Below are 21,465 nucleotides of genomic sequence, written 5' to 3'. Positions count from 1 at the left end.
GAAGAAGAAAGCCTTAGTCAAAATCGGAATCGTGCATGTCTGTTCTGAGGAAGCAAAAGTAAACTGATCATTTGGAAAAACCTACACGAAAGGCCCTTAACAAATAAGGTAAATACAAAGACAGGATAGCTCTTTTCTCATCCCTCCGCAGGCTTTGGACTTTTGAAGCACCGTATTACAGAGTAAATCACTGTATGAAACCAAAGCTCCGTTCTTATATAAACACCGTGATGCTGTGCTTTTGAGCTAGGATGACAGAAAACCAAGTTTGAGTATTTAAGACTCATTCAAAGCAGTAGGAATGTACGTGTGTGGTGTGTTTGGGTCAATACTAAAGATAAGGCAATCTGCCGGAGTAGCTCCCGACTTGGCGCAGAGATGGCTTTGTGATGCTCTGGTCACCTCGGGAGGCATGTCCTCTCTTAGAACAACACTCAGTACGTTGCCCAATGCTTAGAATTATGCATAGATGTTTTTAAACGATCACAAAACGAGATGGCTGTTACCCGGCGCTCTGATTTTAGCTGGTACGCGTGGTACCATAAGTTGTACCAAACGACACGATGTTTGAGAAAAGCGTGGTCACGAGTTTACGGAAGAATTGGGAGTTTGCCGTGTCTGTGTTCTCCGCAAGATGCAACTTCTGCCCCGAATTTTCTTTCCTTTTCAGATAGGTCTTGAACCCTGCACAGTGCTCGGCCAAATAGGAAAGGCGACTTTTCGTTAAAAATTAATTAGACAACATTACATTGTGCAGCCCTGTTTTAGGACAGGAGTGTTCTAGAACAATTTCAGTCGGTATTTGTACACACCTTTAAAAGCCGCACGCTCTCGAGGAACAGAAATTAAACAAAGAGCAAATCAACGAGGCTAAAATGCATAAAGACTTGAAATTACAGTCATTTCTGTGTAACGCAGCATGCAAGGTTAGCAGCACACCTCGTCCCGGAATGGGGGGCAAGAATGAATTCGAGTCCAAGAAGCAGCCACCTTTGCTGCGGGCGATTTGAGAAAGACACACTTTCAGGGTGAACAGCATGTAAACTTGCCAAATAAAATACAAGATGTCCAGTTACATGTGAATTTCAGATAAATGACAAGTTTGTAGAATAAGCATTCCCAAGTATTGCATGGGCCATATTTTTACTAAAACAAACAAACAAACAAAATTACTGATTGTTTATCTGAGATTCCAATTTAACTGGGCATTCTGTATTTTTATTTGCTAAATCTGGCAACCCTCACAAATGGATTATATGGCATTCTGGAAAGAGCAAAGGGGCTGGATTCATTAATGTCTGTAAGAGACATGCCCTTTCCTTCATCCATTAGAGGAATATTCCTCCCTTCCTTCCTCTTTACCTCCCTCCCTTCCTTCCTCCTTCCCTTCTCCTTCCCTCCTTCCTACGCCCCTCCTTCTTTCCCCCTCCCTCCCTTCCTCCTTACCTCCCCCCCCTTTCTACTTCCCTTTCTCCTTACCTCCCTCCTTCCTCCCTCCCTCCCTTCCTCTTTCCTTCCCCCCCACCCGCTTTCTCCTTCCCTTTCTCCTCACCTCCCTTCTTTCCTCCCTCCCTTTCCCTTCCCTCCTTCCTCCCCCTTCCCTCCTTTCTCCTTCCCTTTCTCCTTTCCTCCCTCCCTTCGTCCCTGTTTCCCCTCCCTGAGTCTCTTTCATCTTACAACAAACACTGCTTGTGCTTTTACTATGCACCAGCCACTCTTCAGCAATGGACGCCTAATGGGGAGCCAGTAGACCCTCCGATTATAGTAGCCAAATGTGCCGGCCCTGTGGCAAGTGCTTTACAAACATCATTTCACTTTATTCTCACAAACAGCCCTGTAAGTTAAGGCTGGATTCCACCGTGTCACGGGGGAGGAAGAGGAGGCAGAGAGATTCGGGGTGAATTCCCACAATCTCGGAACCTCACTCATTCGTGATCACCTACCCAGAAGGCTATCGCTCCAGGCCACACACCACCCTGATCCCGGGCAATAAACCAGTGACCGGGACGAGACTCTGCCTTGGAGGCTCACGGCAGACACACAGATGGGCAGCTCTGGGGTAAACGGTCAGTGGAGCACACGGGAGGGGCGTCTGCCCCATCCCGGGGGGGGGGGGGGGGGGGAGGGAGCCCAGGAGGGGAATGAATGGTGGTTTCCGAGGCTGCCCAGGATGCATCCACCATCTCTAAGATCTGGCCCACTTCTGGGTCTATAAAATGTGGACACAGTCCTCCCGTCCTAGAAAACTCTGAGAATTAACTAGGCCTGTGCAATTCTTTCCCAGAAAGCCTGGCAACCGGTAGGTTCACAGGAAAAGTTAGTCCTCCACCGTCCCTGCCGGTTTCCACCACGTTCCTCAGCCGCACCTGCAGCATGTGGGACGCGTGGGCTCTTCCCAGGTGGCCCCGTGGAAGCCTCCACTTGCTACTTGATCATAATGATAGCAAATGACAGCAAAACTCCCACTTCCTGGCCTCTTCCGCGAGCCAGGCATGGTTATTCATATCATCCTAATTTGCAAGGAGCTCTAAGCGTTTCGGGATTTGTCCAAGAGCGCACAGTAAGGGCAGAGGCGGACTCAGCCCGGGACTGCTCGACACTCATTACCTTCTACCGCCTCTCGGCTTCTCCACCGAGAGAGTTTCAGATATTGAAACTGGGGGGGGGGGAGGGGGGGGGTGCTGGAACTGGCCCGCAGGGCGAAGCAAATCTCGCTCTCTTGATTATGATTTCCTTGTCCTGTCAGGCAGTTGTACACTTGCCATATAGCGTCTAACCAAGGAATGACCCAAATTCCAGTAAAAATTCACATGTACAGTTTGGTTTTTTTGTTTTGGTTTTTTGGTTTTTTGGGGGTTTTTTTTTGGTTTTTTTTTGATCACTATCCTGACTCTCACTTGAGGGAAGCAAACTGAGAATTCAGGAACAGGGTCGGCTACAAGACTCGCGCATTTCCAACGCAGCAAGAAACAAATGTGTAGCCTGTTGGAATGCGTTCATTTCATGCAAGCGATCTGGCTCGACTCCCTCGCACATGGCTGGCGCCCCTCTCTGTTGCACTTTCCTCCTCATTGGGACCTTCGAAATCTCAATCCTGACGTGTATAATTTGGTGCTTTAATATAGAGTAACATTATTTTTCATTTACTCCAATCTGCCAACAGTATCATCGTTTCATTTAACCAGATGCAATTCTTTTTTCTTTCGCTAAATTGAAAATCCATGAGCGACAGGGAGTGCAATGTTTTAATTAGCTCATATTTTTTATATGGATTTATGTCTTTAAAATACATTTGTGTAATTCTTCAGCTAAATTAAAAACGTCTTTCCGCGAAAGTGAGGAGGGGAAAATAAAGAGCTGAATTGTGTCATTAGCTTAGGTAGATACAGATGGGGAGAAGGACTTCGTGGGGGGCCACACGCGCGATCACCAGATCTTCTTCCTGGGCCGATGCTGAACTTGCCCCTGCATGTAACAAAGTCTTTGTCTATAAAGATTTCTCGAAAATGGCTAGAAGAGGGATTTTTTTTTTAAAGGCCCCTCGTAAGTAAACAAGCAGCTACCTTCAGTGAACTAATTCGAAACCGAACCAGCCGCCAAACAAAACAGGCGGAAAAAAAGAAAAAAGTCATAATGATAAACAGTTTCCCCTGCATTTCTCTCTTTGTCTTTTTTTTTTTTTTAACTATCAAGTTTAAAGCTTTCCACGGTGCTTTTTTTCTACTTTATAGAAGACAAGTGACATTCTGTGGTAAATGGGAAGAAGCACCATGCAGAACTGAAATCTCTCTAATGCACTGACACTAACTTGCCCTCTATTGTTGGCAACGAGCAGGCACTCATGATTGTTCATCAAACAGCTCCTAATGCAGTTAAAGCATTCAGCTATAATTTCTCCTTGCATTTATAATTACTGTCATAGACTGCACACCTCGGTGAGCAGATTAAAGCTATAAACTATTTAGCCACGGCTCTAAGACGAGGAACTTGATTTGTCTGGCAGGAGTTATTTGTTAGGGATCCTGACACTTCACATAAAAATGACTCAACTTGATGAAGAACAATGCAGTTTTAGCAATGCAGGGATTTTAAATCAGTCTCGACGCCACGCCCTGCAAGACTCGCAGGGCAGTTTGTGGGATGATATGTAGGCCACGGAGATCATGTTAAGGAGACCACAAGAGGAGGTGGTGGGGGGCTGCTTTCTTTCCCCGACTCTCCCCTCGGAGAGAACAGTTTGTTGCAAATCAGGGCATGTCATGTTCTCCCATGAAATCCAGGGTGAATGTCACATGAGGCTCGCCTGGCGGGGAAACGGGATGCCAGGAGCTGAAGGCGCCCATCACCTCTGGGGACTTTAGAGAACTTTGTGCTGCTCTTGAGAGCGTGCACCCCGCCCCGGAGCCCAGGCAGCCGGGGCTATGTGGAAAGTGGTGGTGGTGGTTTTCTCCTGGAATGGTCTTTATTTCTTTGGGTTTTTTATTCTTTTTTTATCTTTACTTATTTTACTTGTAGGAGATACAGCATATATTTGGGGCACAGAGGGCGTTCCATTTGGGGTCATCTAGTGATGCTGGGAAAATTCAAAACCAAAATCCGTGTTCAAGTTGACGAGAAAGACTGGCAGAGACTGGGTGGCAGTAAATACGATTCCTTCCTTCTGCAGTTCGTGTGGAGGATTAGCTAAAACAGTGCCTGGGCAGAGCTCAGCGCTGGGTCTGGCCCGCAACGCGAGCCCTTGATGAATTTCATTCTCCTCTTTATTTCCCGCCTTGATCACCTACCTCAAAAAAAAAAAAAAATCCCCTTCTGTTTGCTTAAGGCTTAAATCAAGATGTGGGATGGATTGTGCCACTTTATTTGAAGAAAGAAGGAGAGCCTATGTGTACAGATTTAATTAAATCAGCTCCGGGCGGTGGCGGGGGTGGGGGGCTGGGGGTGGGCAGTGGGGGGGGAGGCAGTGGAATGGAAGCGTCCGGTGGTGTTCGGGGGGGCCCCGAGAAAGCACGGAGCATCGCAGTACCGTGCATCTCTTCCCCTCTGACTTCTGCTTTGCCTCTGTGCCCCCAGCTACCTTGAAAAAGTCCACTTGCTCGAGTTAAAAATCACCAGTGGCTGGGCCATGCTTCGCAAGGTCTGCGCTGGAGTTTCAATGCAGATAATGATGGGGACGAGGTTGATTAAAGGTGGTAAGAAGAAAGTGCTTCAAACAGTGCTTGGCTGTGTCCGCTACCACTATTGTCCTTGTCGCGATCGATACTGACAGAGGATTGACATTTATGGCACATTTAAGGTGTCCCGCTCTTGTACTGGGTCGTCCCCACGTATTGTCTCCATCAATCTGAACCCAAAACTCTACAAACAACTCTGACGGACACCCAGCTCACAGGTGAAGAAACCAGCCTCAGAGAGGTGACGTGATCCCCAAGATCACAGCGAGCGCCGGCTGCAGGGCTGGAAACCAAGTGTGGGCGAATGAATGACTTCCCTCCCTCGAGCCACGATTCTGGCCGAAACGTCTCTCAGCCCCTTTCTGGCATCCCCTGCGTTAAATTCCATCGGGCGCTGCACCAAAGTAGGAAAAGTGTGAGATGGGAACCCCAGCCCCGAGTTATTGGCAAGTTACTTTGCCCTTTGAGGCGCAGGGGGAAGACAAAAAAAAAAAGATAGTATCCCAAAAGCCCAAACCTTTGACTGAGACAACTTCCTGCCACTGGGGCCCTCCAACGTATTGGCAGTTTCACCATGCATGGGTTTATCTGGTATTTTTTCATCTATGGAGGGAAAAAAAAAAAAAATGATGTTTCAGGTTATGTTATTTTCAATGCTACATTACTCGATTTCACAGTCAAATAATTCTATTTTGGTTCACTAGAGGTTTTTGTCATGTTTAATTGTTTATGACTCCTTCCTCCCCCATATTTGCTGCATCCCCCTGTGCTACCTTCTGGTGCATTCTCTGGTGTGCGGTAACCATGGAGATGGGTCCCTATTGGGTAGCATTTGCTCTGGCTTAGAAGTCAAAGGACCAATCAGGACCTCATTATCCCAGAAATGTAAGAGAATGAGAAGTGGGAGGATGCCGGAGTGGAGGGGAGGCCTGTCACAAAGTCTCGGGACGCAGGGACGTCCTGATGCCTGGAAATCTCAGGAGGGAGGCGATAGGGCAGCTAAACTCAGGCAGACGTCCACGGACTCTGGAGCCACTGAAGCCTGGGTCCCAGGACCACATCTCCACTTTCTAGATGAGGGACCTAGGGCAGGTCACGTCACCTCTCTGACCCTCAGAAAGCTCTTCTGTCAAGTGGCTGCATGACGGCTGTCTTCACGTAGTCGTAAGAGAAATTGACAGCAAACCTGCGGAGTCTCTTCCTGGGACAATACCAGGCACCTAGAAATCCTCAAAGAGAGCTACTCTCATCATCGTTAAAATGTAGCCGCCCTAGAATCAAGAGTGGGCTCATGTGTCTCAAGATTTTAATAACCGCGACAATTGCAATGATAACGTGCTGGAAGCAAGTCGCATTGTGCGGCTCGGGAACGTCCATCTGGGGAAGACAAATATGAAAACGTGCCTCGTGCAGTAAACATGTGTTGGGGGCTGCGGTCCGTGCAAGGACTACGGTGATAAGCGACACAGAGGCCGGCTCTGCCCTCAGAACACGGACAGTCCATTGCAGAGGAAGGACGTCACATCACCAAGACTTACGCTGAGCTCAGTGCTATTCCAGGGGAAGTACTCATCCCGTGGGAGACAAGAGGGTTCAAGGGCATCTGACCAAATGAGCAGAGATCTAGGCTGCCTGGAATGAGAAAAGGAGCCAGCCGGTGGAGAAGGGGGAGGCCCCCGTGGTTAAAAGGAATGACAAGAGGGAAGCCTTGTAAGTGAAGTCGAGTGGGAGGTCCGTTCCAGAAAACGCACACGGTTCAGCATGGTTAGAGCCGTGTTTTGGGGAGAAGATGGCAGAGAGGGGATGCTGATGGGGCCGAGAAGCCGGTTGATACACATGTGATGGCTCCTGCTCAGGTATATAAACTTATCATTTGAACCTCCGAGATAGATGTTCAGAACAGGTTTGCTTTATTGAAGTATGTGAACGTCATTTTCATGAAGTTGACTTTGTAGGGCTTTGAAGTGGTGAAGCCCCGGACTCTCCCTGAAGCCTTTGGTTTATGAGGTAGAGGTGGCATCCGCCTCTAAGGTCCAGGAGGCTGGGGGCTGCACCTGATTAGCTCGTCCATGCAGACTCTATAAATATTGGAAGGAAGGGAGGGAGAAAGGGACAGTATCTAGGAGGTGATCATAACCTTCTTTGACATCCGCCATGTGTGAAATGACAATAATGCGTGTGTCACTCGTCAGTGAGGCAGATGGAATAGATAAAGCGCGTGAAACCCTGAGCACAGAGCGCAGCATGAGAGAAGCCCCAAGTGGAGGAAGGCGTCTTCAGGCTCTGTGCAGCCCAGAAAAGTACGAGAAGGTGAGAAACATTCCCACCCAACCCACTGTCGAATGATTTGCCCAGAGGAGTAACATTGTCACGAGGGCTAAGAAATGCCTTTTTTCAAGGTACGCATGCCCATGGGAACAGAGTCAATAGACGCCTGCAGGTGAATGAGTCGAACCATCCCGCATTCTCTGTGGCAGGACGATCAGAGACCTTCGTTCAATTGTCCTTTAATTCATGCTCTTGGAGAAGTTGCTATGTGCCGGGCTCTGTCCCGAGTGCTGGGCTACACCCCGAGAAGAAAAGAAACCCAGATCCTACATTCTAATCAGAGAATACACATTGATAATAATACTAACGGCTCGTATCCTCGGAGCCCCGGGAAAGCGGGTCTGCCAAGGAAATACAACGTAGTGTGAGAGCCTATGACGGGGCCACCTACTTTAAACAGAGGGGGATCAGGGGCGGAAAAGGAGGATGTTGAGAAGGAGCCGGTCACATGACAAATTGCGGGCAGAACATCCCAGGCAGGAAAACAGAAGGGTTGGCGCATCTGATTCAGAGAAAGGCCAGTGCGGAGGGCTGGAGCTGGAGGGGTAGGGGAGTGTTTGGAGTGGGGTGAGGGCGTGAGGCAAGCCAGGGCTTTGTCGAACATCCTCACAACTTTCTATTTTGTTCCTCCTAAGTGCCATGAGAAGTCACTGAGAGAGTTTAAGTAGGCAAGGGCATGATCTAGTTCATCCTTCAAGGACCTGAGTGGCTACTGAGTGTGGAATGGGTGAGGCCGGTCAAGGGCAGAAGCAGGAAGCCAGTGACAGGTGAAGGGAAAGACGATGGTGATCTGGAGGAAGTGGGGGGCAGCGAGCATGGAGAAGAAGTGGCTTCTGGGGATTCCAGGCCACTTGCAACCACGCTTGTCTGGAAAGGAGAAAGGATGTCACACAGAGACCTGTAGAGCATTAAGACAAATGTGGCTCTGTACTGTGGGGCCCTCGGTGGGCATCTAGCTACAACCGCTCTTCCTGAATCGCCCCTGGACCGCCCCCAACTCCTGAGGGAGCCATTACAGCCTGTTTCCTGAGGAGAATCCATTTCTTGACAAAAGTACGCCGCGATCTCTATGCTTCTCCAGAAATTATGAAGCACAAAACAAGAGGTCCCTGCTGTGCCTGCCTTCCTATTTTTCAATCCTAATTTAATTCTTCTCTCCATTCTGTAATTCAGCCCCCCCCCCTCTCTGAGCATCAACCCTAGGTGGTCCCAACTCCAACGGAAGATTTACTGGCGAGATGAGATGGAGAAACACATTGTTTTTTCAAGATGATTTAATGACCTTTTTGGCATCTCCATGACGGCTAAAATCTTCTGTAATTATTCCGTTTGGCAGCCGAGAGTTCTGTTGATCAGAGGAAGGCTGATGCAGATGTCAAATGTCAATAAATTTGCAATCCATAATTGCAACCACTTGATGCGGAGCAGACTGGGAAAAGGCTTGGTCACAAAGCCACGAAAGGTTGGACCAATACAGGCACCAAAGTAGCTTGAGCATCACACATGCAAAATCCTTCCCCTATCTTTCCCTCTTGCACCAGCTCACCTTCTCCGTCCCTGCCTTTCTTGTCTGCCCTGCCCCCCTCCCACCACAGCCCGCATCTGTCACTGTCGCTATCCCCTTCCCTGGAGATCGGTGTGCTGCACATTCAACTGTCCAAAGTCTTCTGGGCCCATCTCCACCCAGAGCCAGCGACGCTGTAAACACAGCGGCAGGTTCTTCCAGAGAATCGCCATAAGTTCTTTTTGATTGTGCTGTTCAGCTCTGTTTGGCCCTTGCTGGAGATCAAGCATTGATTTTTTTTCTGCTTTGCTTGCTCTCCGACAGCATGGTTTATATCGGGAAGGTCTGTGTCAGGAATTAGAGGATGTTTGTAACAACGGGGAAAAATACCCTTATATAAATATACCACTTGTGGGCATGCACTTTGACAAGTGCGGGTGAACTGGAAGATGCTAGAAAAGCTCTGAAGTCATGGAAACATGTAACGGAGGCATTTGTTTTAATGACTCATCTCATTCCTTGAGCTCACCTTATCAAGTTGTAACCTCTGAATCTCTAAGTTCCTAGTTCAAAAATGCAGAGTCTCCTCTGTCCTCGTGTTAATTTTTAAATTATATATCATCGTAGAGAGGCCCTTGTGGTGCACATGATGAGCCATTTTCGCATCTGAAATGGGGAATTATAACTGAGCATTAGCGATTGCTTATAAATCACCGCGAGCAAAGTGGCATCTGTAACCGCACGGTATGAGCTGGGGAGACATGCAATGCAGGAGAAAGGGGACTTGGAAAGGACAAGGTGATTTTCAAGAGAGGAGGCTGCAGGCTGCGGATCACAAATGCCTCGGTGCCAGTCCCCAGGACCCCGGGGGACCCGACCCTTTCCTTGGAGGCTTGCAACCATTTTTTATTTTTAAGTGGAAAATGTCTTGGCGGTTGAGAAGTGGTGCTAAGGCTCCCTAAGAATCAGCAAAAAGGCAGTAGGACATGTGAATCTGGGGAAGACGTGCGCGAAGTAACGTGTCCACCCTCGCCGGAGAGCACGGGAGGGGTTTTGTGGGTCAGGCTGCCTGGGTTCGAATCCAAGTTCCACTGTTCCCTAGCGGCAAGGGCAGATGCCTAACCTCCCTAGGATGCAGGTTCTTTATCTCTAAAATGGGGATAACTGTCCTCCCTCGGGGCTCAATAGACAGGATTGCAGGAGACAATCTAGGTAATGCTTCAAGCCAACGGTTCTCAAACCTGAGAACCATCTGGAGGCCTTGCTAAAATCCAGGTGGCTCAACACATTCCCCAGAGTGTCGGATCCCTTGGATCTTGGGTGGGACCCGATCATTTGCATTTCCAACAAATTCCCAGATGATAGCAGGATGCTGATCCAGGGACCACATTTTGAGACCCACTGCGTTAAGCCCAGTACCTGGCGTGTTGTGAGTGCTCTAAAAAAATGTTTGCTTCTATTAGCTTTAAGTCAGTCTTTGCGCCTGTCTGACACGGTCCTGTGTGAGCAAGAACATGAACTCTACGGAAGGTCCTGGCTTGGTATACAAAATCAAGTGAGACCGAAAGGGTGAGACCATCCAGATTGTCGCTTAGAGGAGGCAACAGAGAGCAGAAGCTGGCAACCAGAGGAGAGAACCAAAATCCAGGGAAGCAGAAGGCAGCCCAGAAGTATATAGGAGTCTGCCGAGATCACTTATTAAACGGATAGACAGACAATATCACTTCAGTTGTCTCTGCTGTGTCAGGAGGAGTTTCCCATCTCAAGAGCCTTGATTGGCAGTCAGGGGACTAGGCCCTCCTCTTGGCTTCGCTTAATATCTTCCTTAACTCTGAAAAGATGGGCCGTAAAATTATTTTGGAAACAGTCATTAAAACTGTTCAGCATGCTAACTCTAAATTGCATTTATCAGAATCTGTTATTTATAATCGACTGCAGACCAAGTCAAACTTAATTTAGTAAACCAGGGAATTTGCCAGTGCATCCAAGGATAGAGTTGGTTTCATGCGCGAATGAATCTTGGGTTCAAAGGAGGGATGTCATTGGAACTTGGTCTTCCCTCATCGCTCAGCTCAGATTTCCTCTGTTTTGTCTTCATTTTCAGACAAACAGCAAGATTGCCTGGACCAGCACCAGGGTTCTAGTCCACCCCAGCCTAGGGGTGTCAGTAGAAAGAGTGCTGTTTACCAGGAATGCCATCTATGGAGACTGAGTTCAGTTGGCCTGTGAGGTCACAATACGTGTGAAGCAATGCCTAAGACTGGGAAAAATGGGATGTTGTCTCTTCAGCGTGGGTCAGGTGCACACTCCTGGAAGCATTGGGTGGGGTCGGCATGTTACAGCTTGGGCTGAGATTGGGATGCCCAGGGGGGATGTGGGGGCGCAGATGACTCTGAATCCAGCTCATCTTAGTCAAGCTTGACCTAGGCCATCCCTTCGCTGTCCTGACACCTACTAATTTTTCTTATTCTGAATGACAGTGAGTGGTCCCATTATCCCCCTGCTATCCCCAGGCTTAGGATCGATGGACCTTCCTCTTTCTCTCCTCTTTCCCACCACTGTCCATTTCATCACTCATATTTTTATCGGACCTCCATACTGCTACACCTGTTCGACCTCGGTTTCTATGGCCGTTCAGTTCACTGAAGCACGCCCTATCTCTTGGCAGGACTCAACTCACCACCAGGCGCCAGTTTACTCGGTCCATGACTGCCAGATTAAAAGTCCCAATTCGGACCTCACAGTGTAGTGACAAGGGCTTCCGTTTCATGAGTGTTTCTTCTGCCCAAGGGACCTCAAATACAGTCTTTCTGATCCTTATATTAACCATTCTCATCATTTAAATCTCAACTTCAACATCATCTTCTTCAAGGACTCTTCTCTGAAGATCTAAGTCAGGAGTCATCAAAAGCTTTCCATAAAGGGCCAGATAGGAAATATTTTCTGGGTCACAGCCACACAGTCCCTGTCACAACCACTCAACCTGCCCTTGCAGCGTAAAGGCAGTAATAGGAGATGTGTAAATGAAGAGGTGTGGCTATATTCCAATAAAACTTTATTGATGGACACTGACGCTTGAATTTCATATAGTTTTCATGCATCATTAAAAAGAAAAGTCATTCTTCTTTTGACTCTTTCAACCATTTAAAAATGTAAACACCATTCTTAGTTTATGGGCCCTGCAGAAACAGGTGGTGGGCTGGATTTGGCCCACAGGCCATAGTTTGCCAAGCCCTGATCGAAAGCCATCCAACGCTCTCAAATGCCTCTTTCCCATCACTTGATTTCCCTTATTAAATTTGCAACTATCTGATAGTATGTTATTGTGTATTTTCTTACGTCTCAGCACCATACTAGGCCCCAAGTATATAGCAGTGAACAAATGGACCATTTCCCTCCCTTTGGGGGATCTTATAGAAAGAGAAAGACAAGAAACAAGAAAATAACTTAGTAAGCAAGATCATTTCAGGTCCCATGAAGGAAATAAATAAAGTACTTAAGGGCCTGAATGGCAGGAGTGTTCATTTACTTTGGGTGCTCTTTGAGGGGTGACATCTGAGATATGAAAGATTGAGGGATCCAGTCCTGCAATGAATGAAAAGAGGATGTGAGACAGGGACAGCAAGTGCAAAGGCCCTGAGGCGAGTAAGGGCCGGGAGTATTGAGGGAAACTGAAAGAAGGCCAGTGTTGCTGGAACTCTGTGAGCTCAGAGAGAAATAGGTTTGAATACTTAGCCCAACTCAAATGTGCAGGCCATAGTGATGAGTTTAGATTACTCGAGGTTCATTAAGGGGATCTAAATAGGGGAAGGGCATGATGCAGTTGGCATTTCTAAAGATGATTCTGGCTTCCACGTGCAGAATGAACCACCTGAATGTGCACGTGAGGGGGCCTTCCTTTTCTTAACAGGAAGCTCCCTGAACATCTCACACGTGGAGCCTACACATATGAAGCCCCCAAGAAAAGCGCCGTGAAATTAATGCATTAATTAAAACCATTAACGCGGCATAGCTTTCTCTTGACCCCTTGACATCAAGGCTCTTTAGAGCCAGGTTCCTGAAGCAGGTCGATCTATATCATAAAATTCAAAAATTATAGCTTATAACAGAAAGTGACCTCCCATTACATAATGTGGCAAAACAAGCAAATTAATACCAGAGGCAATAAATGTCTAGGCACTAATGTGGCTTGGGTATGAAATATGTTCCCATTGCTTTGGGAGTACAGACTCAAAATGAGGATCAGATTACCCAGCGCCCATCGTGATGTAGCACCTGACTTCTAGCCCCAGCTGGGTTTTACCTTCTTCCTCACCAGTCAACAGATAGTTTTGAGTCTCTACCATGTACAGGCACGAGGATCCAGAAATGAGCAAGGCGGAGAGAGAGGGTCTCAACTCCTCCCGGAGCTTATGGGCTGGCTGGTGACGATGGAGGGAACCGCGGCCAATAAACCAAGGCAGGAACTCAATAGCAGAAGGCTACTTTAGAGGAGTGGGCAGGGAAGGTCTTTCTGAAGAAGTGACATTGTTGCCCAGGCCTAAAAAGTGAGGAGCAATCGATCAGCCACCGAGTCAAGGAAGGAGGACACCAGGCAGAAGGAACAGCATGTGCAGAGTTCCTGAGGTGGGAAAGAGCTGCATGTGTTCAGAGCACTATCTTGCACGGCAGTCAGCAGATCTGTTTTCTCACAAGACCAGAGAGCAAACACTTGAGGCTTTGCGGGACGAGTAGGTGTGACTGAGTACCGATAAAGTTGTCTTTCCAAAACCAGGCGGAGGGCCGGATTTGGCCCACAGGCTGCAGTTTGTCAGCCCCGGGTCTAAGAGGATGGCATCTTGGGGGCAGCTTCCAGAAGCAGACCCTGGTATGAAGGTGCCTGGACCAGTCATTTCCTAGGAATGTGCCCCCGGAGGAGACTGATAAGAGAAGGGGAGAAAGCCAGGCATGCGTGTGATTTCAGGGAAAGTCCCAGCCTCACTCTGATCCCACAGGGAGCTAGATGGTCTTCATTATGCTCCCGGATTCGACCCCTCTGGAGACAAGGGCTGGGCTCGGGTGCTCTGACCTCAGTCCGTCATTGGTGAGGGGTCATCCCAGGCAGGGAATCAGCTTGAAGGCACTTAAGACACGCTGCGCACGCAAAGCACATGTGCCTGTCGGAAGGGAAAACACGCAGAAGGCAGGAGTGAGGCATCACTACAGTGCTGTCCTCAGACGGGCTTCCCTGTGTCCAGGTTCTCGCCCCATCTGAGAGTGGGGATGAGTCCCCGCAGAAGCTCCTCGTGGCAGCTGGCAGATGACACAAATCACACGCCCCGACACAGGAACGCCACCTTCATACACGAGCAGCAGCGCACACGGCAGCCGGCTAACCATTCTGCATTTCTTCCTCCTGGCCTCCCGCCTGAAAGGAGCAGCTAGACAGCACGTGGGGCTCGGTCCAAACTCTGGCACCTGTAAGTGGTGGCCCCCTCAGCGGGTTGCCGACCTTTCGGAGGTTCAGCTGACAGATGTGAATTGAATACTGTCTATCTTGGAGCCCCCGTTCTGCCCTCGAGACTTGGCCCACAGTCAAACCTCAGTTTCTTCTTCCATAAAACGGGGCTAATAGCCCACGTACAGCCCGATGGGACGGTTAAATGAGAAAGAGATAAGGAAGCCCCTAGCACTCTGCACACAGTAGGCGCTCATTTAATGCCAGTTACCACTCCCTCCTTGATTTGCACGAAAAGGCTATTCTCTGTGTCTCTGATGACTTTCTTTTTTTTTTTAAATGTGAAATTTATTGTCAAATTGGTTTCCAGACGACACCCAGCGCTCATCCCAACAGGTGCCCTCTTCACTATCTGGTGACTTTCAACAGCCCAGTCTCCATATACTTGCTTTGGTTACCACCCCCCCAACCCCCTCCGATCTCAGCTACAGACTCCTGGAGGCTTTTTGCCTTGTTCCCTGGACAAATCTTTCCCAGGACTGACCTCAGCCTTTCCGAATATCAATGCTGATCTCTCTCACTATCCAATCAACAAACATTTACTGAGCGCTTATTATGTGCCAGGCGCCACTGAAGCCCCAAAGATACAGTCTTTAGTAACAATGAGCTAACGTTGGGTGAGTAGGTTCCCACGTATTCTCTCCTTTCAGCCTCCCCAAATCCCCAGAAGCAGCTTCCATTCTGAATCCCCATTTTGTAGGGCCAAAAACCGAATGTCACAAAGGTGATCATACAGTTAGGAGGCAGCAGAGCCAAAACTTGAATGTACTTTTGACCGACTCCACGAGCCAGAACACGGGCACTGTCCTGATCCCCCAAAGGAAATAAAGGCTGACTTACTGAACACATACGATGTCCACGGCCCTCTAGACCTTCTTATCTGATCATCATCATATCTTTCCTGCCAGCATGCCAGATGTGTCCCTGGAATCACCCCATTTTGCCAATGAGGTACTCAAAACCCACAGAAGTTGTGATTTAACCATCACACAGCCTTAGTAGGGCTTAGGTTGAAACCCGAGTTTTGGGGCACTCGTGTGGCTCAGTTAAGCATCCAACTCTTGATTTCAGCTCAGGTCATGATCTCACGGTTCATGGGTTCAAGCCCCACATTGGGCTCAGAACCGACAATGTGGAGCCTGCTTGGAATTCCCTCTCTCCTTCTCTCTCTCTGTCTCTCTGCCCCTATCCCACTCACGCTCTCTCTCTCTCTGTCTCTCAAAATAAATAAATAAACTAACAAAAAAAAAAAAAAAGCAGAAGAAGAAGAAGAAGAAGAAACCCCAGCTTTGTTTGATTCTAAGGCCTGGGGAGTAGACTTCTATGTTTTTTAAATTACCCCCCCCCAAAAAAATGCAGAAATAAAATAATAAGAATGAACATATATGGTGAGCTGGCTATGTGCCAAATGCTGGGGCTGAACACTTCTCTTCTTTGGCTTCTTTAAGCTTTAGCCCCTGTGGAGTAGGTGATACCCTTATGCCCATCTTGCAGATGAAATAATGGAAAGGGAGCAAGGTGACGTCCTTCATCCGGGCCACCCAAGCCTTACGTGACGGGCGCACAATGCGATGGTAGATGAGCATGCCTCCCCCAGATAGCTACGAGCAGCCCCGCTCCCACTTCAAGGAGGCTTCCCTGAGCAGCTGCCCGTGGCCCGGGCTCATGAAGAATGAAGAATGCAGCTCATACTCCCCTGCTGCATAGGAAGCGAAGGGCATGAGTGTGGCGTCGTGATCCGCGTGGAGCGAGCAGAGGCGATGGGGGGCAAGGCCAACATGCACGCGGCCGCCGCCCGGGCTCGGTGTTAAGCTCCCGACCCGGGCGCCCAGGGCAGGGGCTCTCTCCTTCTCCCACTCCCTCATCCACAAGATCTCCGCCACTTGCGACAACGTGAGATGTGTAGCTTGGGCGTGTTGAGAGCCGAGCGCGCCTGTTCGTCGTCGTTTCTTGGGCGTTGGACCACCGCCTCCATCTCAGTCACGTCTGCCCATCTTTTTCAATCTAATGAACTGCAACCATCAGTGCAACTTAAGTTGGGCTGTCTGTTCGTGCATAGTTAATATTAAAAATGTACTAACAGTGTGGCTGAGAAATCAAATTATGCACATAAATATGCTGGCATAGCAGAGGCGGCGGCAGGAGCTGAAGTTAGCAACACTGATGCCAGTTCACATTTGCAAATCTCCCGTCAATCTGTCATTAAACATGTTATCAAATGATGATAAGTGTATGCTTCTTGCTTGCATTGGTGAGCCGATTCCCGATGTTGATGCGCATTAATGGGATAATACGCATTAACATAGTTGTGCTTGGATGAACACAAAACATTTTTTATCTGTCTCAGTTTGTTTCCCCCTGTGGCCCCCAAGTAAGTGTTTTGTGTTATCAAATTGCCAAAAAACTGGGAAAACATATTACTTTTAATTAGCGAACCTTGTTGGTGGAGGGGTTTTTTTTCTCCCTAGCCCCCACCCCTCCATAATTCCTGTGTACTGGCAATAAAAGAGAGACCGAGAGAGAGAGAGAGAGAGAGGACCTCCGCTGTCTTCTTTCAGTAAAACGATTAATGTCAGAAACTCAGAAGCTGGCAATTATGCTCTGTCTTAATGCACTGGCCTTTCATCTGGGGCCCTCGCTCTTGACAGGTCTGATCGCTTCAGTTCAGTGATATGAAAGGCAGCAGAGGAAATGATCGTAGACATCCCGGGTCCGTCACGAGGGCCAGCACTGAAATGCGGTCCTGGCTGTATAGCCTGACGCCTCTCAGTGGAGTCACAGGCGAGGGAGACAGGTGGCGGCCCCACGCATTGCCCAGACTTATGGATGTCACAGTGCTCAGTGGGGAAGGTATAACTACAACCGTTTTCCCAAACTTGGGAGCTGAGAAAATGTGCAAGCCCCCACAAAGTGAGAAACGCTCTATTAAGAAGCCAAGCGATGTCCTTTTCCCTGATGACCAGGCACCCGCTCGATCACAAAGATAAACGCCAACGTAGACATGGATTTTGTGTTGCAATATTCATCACAAGTCGGTTATCCCGGTGACCCAAGATAGAACTGGATTAATTGTTTTATCCGAATGAAAGTAACACTTAGGAATTCTTGAATGAATGCTCAGGGCCTCGTGGTCCAAACGCTGGGCCAGTTCAATATCTGAGAAAAGGTGCTGATGCCCAACTTGCTTCGTGAAATGGTGTCCTGACACATCAGGGCTCTGTTCTTTCACAAGAGCTCTGCCCGCACACCTTTGAGAGTTGATTAATCCATTCATTCCACATGGATGTATTGGACACCTACTGTGTGCAGACAACACTGTGGGCTCAGGGAGACCCATAAACATGATCTCTGTCCTCATGAAGCACACGCTATTGGGGAAGAATATATATATATTTTAAAGTCCCTACGCAACGGTTAATTGGTCTCCATTAATAAAAAGTGTAAGTGGGGGAAGAGGGGGTGTGATTAGTGTACCGTTGACTTCCCAAGCTCCACGGAAAGCATTCTCTGCCATTAATAATGCCAGAAGGTTATTGTGTTTGGCCTTCCAGGATCCTTGTTTACATGTGTTTTAAAATTAACATTGACTTCTTGCCATTTGGTTTGTTCCTAAGTGGGGTGAGCAGCGTATTAATGATTAGAATTATTGTTGCTGTTATGAATGTGCTAATTAAAAGGAAATTCTGTCACGCGGCTTTGTGAGGCAAGCGCGAACCTTTGCAGTTGGAGACGTTAGGACTGGGAACATGGAGAAGAAAGTGTGAAATCGTAAAGAAAAGATGGAGTTCGGGGTAGGGGAAAGAGTTCTCAGGGCTCTCACAATCCTCTGTCGTTCATTACTTTGCAGGGCATCTCCCTACCCAGGACACGGAGAAAATCCACTTGTGTTTTGAGTGGGGATGTCCCCTTTTTGTTTTCTTTGTCTGAGGCTGGAGAGAGCTAGCGCCTCTGGGACCTGAGCCCTAGGGACATCTTGTCTTCCACAAGTTCATTCAGATATGTAACACTTCTGAACTGAAAAGCAGGTGCCAGACTCTTGGCTGGACATTGACGATGCCAACAAGACCGTTTACCGCCCCTCCCTTGAAGGATGCATGGCATGGGGGACAAGGAGAAGTGAATGCACAATTTCATTGCCTGAGCATGAGCGCCATGATGGGGGCCGTACAGGTACCCACGAGAGGGGCACTAAACGCCACCGGTAGCAAGAACAAATTCTTTCTTTACACCATCAATAAGCATTTATTTAGAATATCCAACATACTAAACTTCGTCAGAGGTCAAAATGGATGTAATAATCAGAAGCGCTTGTATTTATTGAGAAATTATTTGGCACTTGACCTCCACCAGTACAGACCCTGCGTTCATCAGAATATGAGCCAGGGCCTGGCTCCTGAAGGGTAGGCATTCACACTCACATGTGTGCTGACTTCCCAAGAATTGTAGTTCAGATGTTGGAGACTAAAGGCGAACAAGACAGGTGTAGTGCACAGAGCACGTGTGTCCCAGAGCTGGGTTCAGAACCATGAAACTGAGCCCAGTACCTCCCGCAGAATGAGCAACGGTTGCTTATCTGTCAAATATCCCAGAAGAGAAGATGTTACTTAATTGTCTACAAGGTTAGCAAACTTGCCTCGAAACTGGCAGGAAGCTTGGGAAATACTGAAGGGTAGCTCTTCCAGGAGCTATTTGGTGGCATTTTGGATTTCCTACCCTTCTAAAATCATTTCTATGTGCTAACGTCACTTCGACAACAGATAAAATTCACAGGAGGTGACAGCAGAAGTCATTCTTTTATCAATATTTTTCTTATTTTACCTAAACCATTAAACCTGAACCCTTAAAGCTCCGCATGACTTTCTGCCATTTTTTTCCTCCAAGAGTATTCCAAAATGGAAAAACTTATATTCTACAAAGAATCTTTCAGATATTCTCCCTTCATTCGTTACAGCAGTCTGCAATCTTTTATCTTCAAGCTCCCTTTTGTGTGGCCATCATAAAACCCCCTCCAGCCATTCCCAGGAGACCAGCCATAGGAAGCTGTCGTAAACATGATGTAAACATGATGTAAAAAGCTGTCGTTAGATTTGTAGATTTTCTCCCATGTCAAATGCAAGTTGCTGATGAACATGATTAGACTTACACTGATGTTAAGATTTCTGTTACGAGAAACCTGTTTTTTCACATCCATATTTTTTTTCCAACATCTTGGATAATGAATAGTCTTGGGGTCTCATCAACAGTGGCCAGAAGGATCACTCATTTATCCATTCAACATATTGATTAGGTGCCTACTCTTGCCAGACACTGTAGCAGCTTCTGGGAATTCAGCATCGAACAACACAGAAACACATCTCTGCTTTCAGGAAGGTGACACTCTAGTGGCGGAAGACAGATCATAAAAAATATATATCAGATGCCAGTAAGTGCTACAAAAAAAAAAAAAAAAAGGACAGTAGGGAGGGAAGAAAGTTTAGACAGGATGTTTAGGGAGGACTTGGCTGAGGAGGGGAACATCTGACCTGATACCAGAATACATTGGAGGAGGAAGCCATGTGGATATTCGGGAGCTGGAAAAAGTGCCCATAATCGTAGAGACTAAATAAGTCATGAGAACAATTAATACCATGATCAAGAATCATTGAAAATTGAGATGATCAAACATGTTCCAGTGAGTAAGAACGACCATTAATTACAACCAGGGAATCAAAAGGCGATGAAATCTAAGAATTTTCTACATTGCTACTCCTTGATTATAACTTCAACTGCGTCTTCTAGAAATTATACGAGGAGTTACAGATGACCTGAGAGTGACATTTTTTAATCTTGAGGATTAGTTGCCAATGTATAAAGATGAGAGAAATTTAGGGGCGCCTGGGTGGCTCAGTCAATTGAGTTTCCAACTCTTGATTTTGGCTCAGGTCATGGTCCCAGAGTCGTGGGATCGAGCCCTGAGTCAGGCTCCTCACTGAGCAAGGAGCATGCTTAAGAATCTCTCTCTCTCCCTCTCTCCCTCTGCCCCTCCCCTGCTCATTCACATGTGCTCTCTCTCTCTCTCAAATTTAAAAAAAGAGAGAAATTTACTTCCAAAATCCAGACTTTCAGCTTCTTTTGAAAAATTGGAAAAATTCTCAAAGGTGATCCCACATGTCCACATGGAATTAGCTGGAACAAAAGAGCATTATTCCCTTCAGACAGGATATGCTCTCTTCATTATATGGCAGCCACCAGCATTTCTTACTACCTTGCACCAATCCACAGCCTTCCTTTATATTTTTCTGCTTACCTTCGGTAAGCTTTTAAGTTTGTGAATACAATTTTACAGGTTTATACTAACACTGCTGCTTATTTTGGTAGATTTGTGATTATTCAAACATGAGCTTACATCTATCACTAAGTTTAAAAGTCCTCTGAACCAAGAGCTAAACTACTTGTTTATTTAACAAGCACTTATGTCGACTGTGAAATGTAATGTGCTAGAAAATAGAGGTTCGGAGTAAAAACACAGACCGTCTTTTCATGGAGTTCATTGCTTATTGGGGAATAAAAACATAATTAGAATAATATACACCATAATTTCTTTTTTTTAATATGAAATTTATTGTCAAATTGGTTTCCATACAACACCCAGTGCTCATCCCAACAGGTGCCCTCCTCAATGCCCCTCACCCACCCTCCCCTCCCTCCCACCCCCCATCAACCTTCGGTTTGTTCTCAGTTTTTAAGAGTCTCTTATGGTTTGGCTCCCTCCCTCTCTAACTTTCTTTTTGTTCCCTTCCCCTCCCCCATGGTCTTCTGTTACATTTCTCGGGATCCACATAAGAGTGAAAACATACGGTATCTGTCTCTCTTTGTATGGCTTATTTCCTTTAGCATAACACTCTCCAGTTCCATCCACATTGCTACAAAAGGCCAGATTTCATTCTTTCTCGTTGCCACGTAGTATTCCGTTGTATACAGCATAA

General features: G+C 47.3%; 1 protein-coding gene across 5 annotated transcripts in view; it reads left to right on the top strand.

The window, feature by feature from the left end:
- Positions 1 to 21,465, top strand: part of TSHZ2 (teashirt zinc finger homeobox 2) — a 449,904-nt gene that overhangs the window by 270,785 nt on the left and 157,654 nt on the right. Inside the window, exon 3 of one of the 5 annotated variants that reach the window (XM_015078392.3) lies at positions 5,071 to 14,539. The exons of the other annotated variants lie outside the window; for them this stretch is intronic. The gene's annotated coding sequence lies outside the window, so the exon portion shown is untranslated. Of the gene's footprint in view, positions 1 to 5,070; positions 14,540 to 21,465 lie in introns of those variants that run through there. 5 annotated transcript variants of the gene reach the window in all.

The sequence above is a fragment of the Acinonyx jubatus genome, chromosome A3 (assembly GCF_027475565.1).
Source record: "Acinonyx jubatus isolate Ajub_Pintada_27869175 chromosome A3, VMU_Ajub_asm_v1.0, whole genome shotgun sequence".
Lineage (NCBI taxonomy): Eukaryota > Metazoa > Chordata > Mammalia > Carnivora > Felidae > Acinonyx > Acinonyx jubatus.
This window is presented reverse-complemented; position numbering and strand designations above follow the sequence as displayed.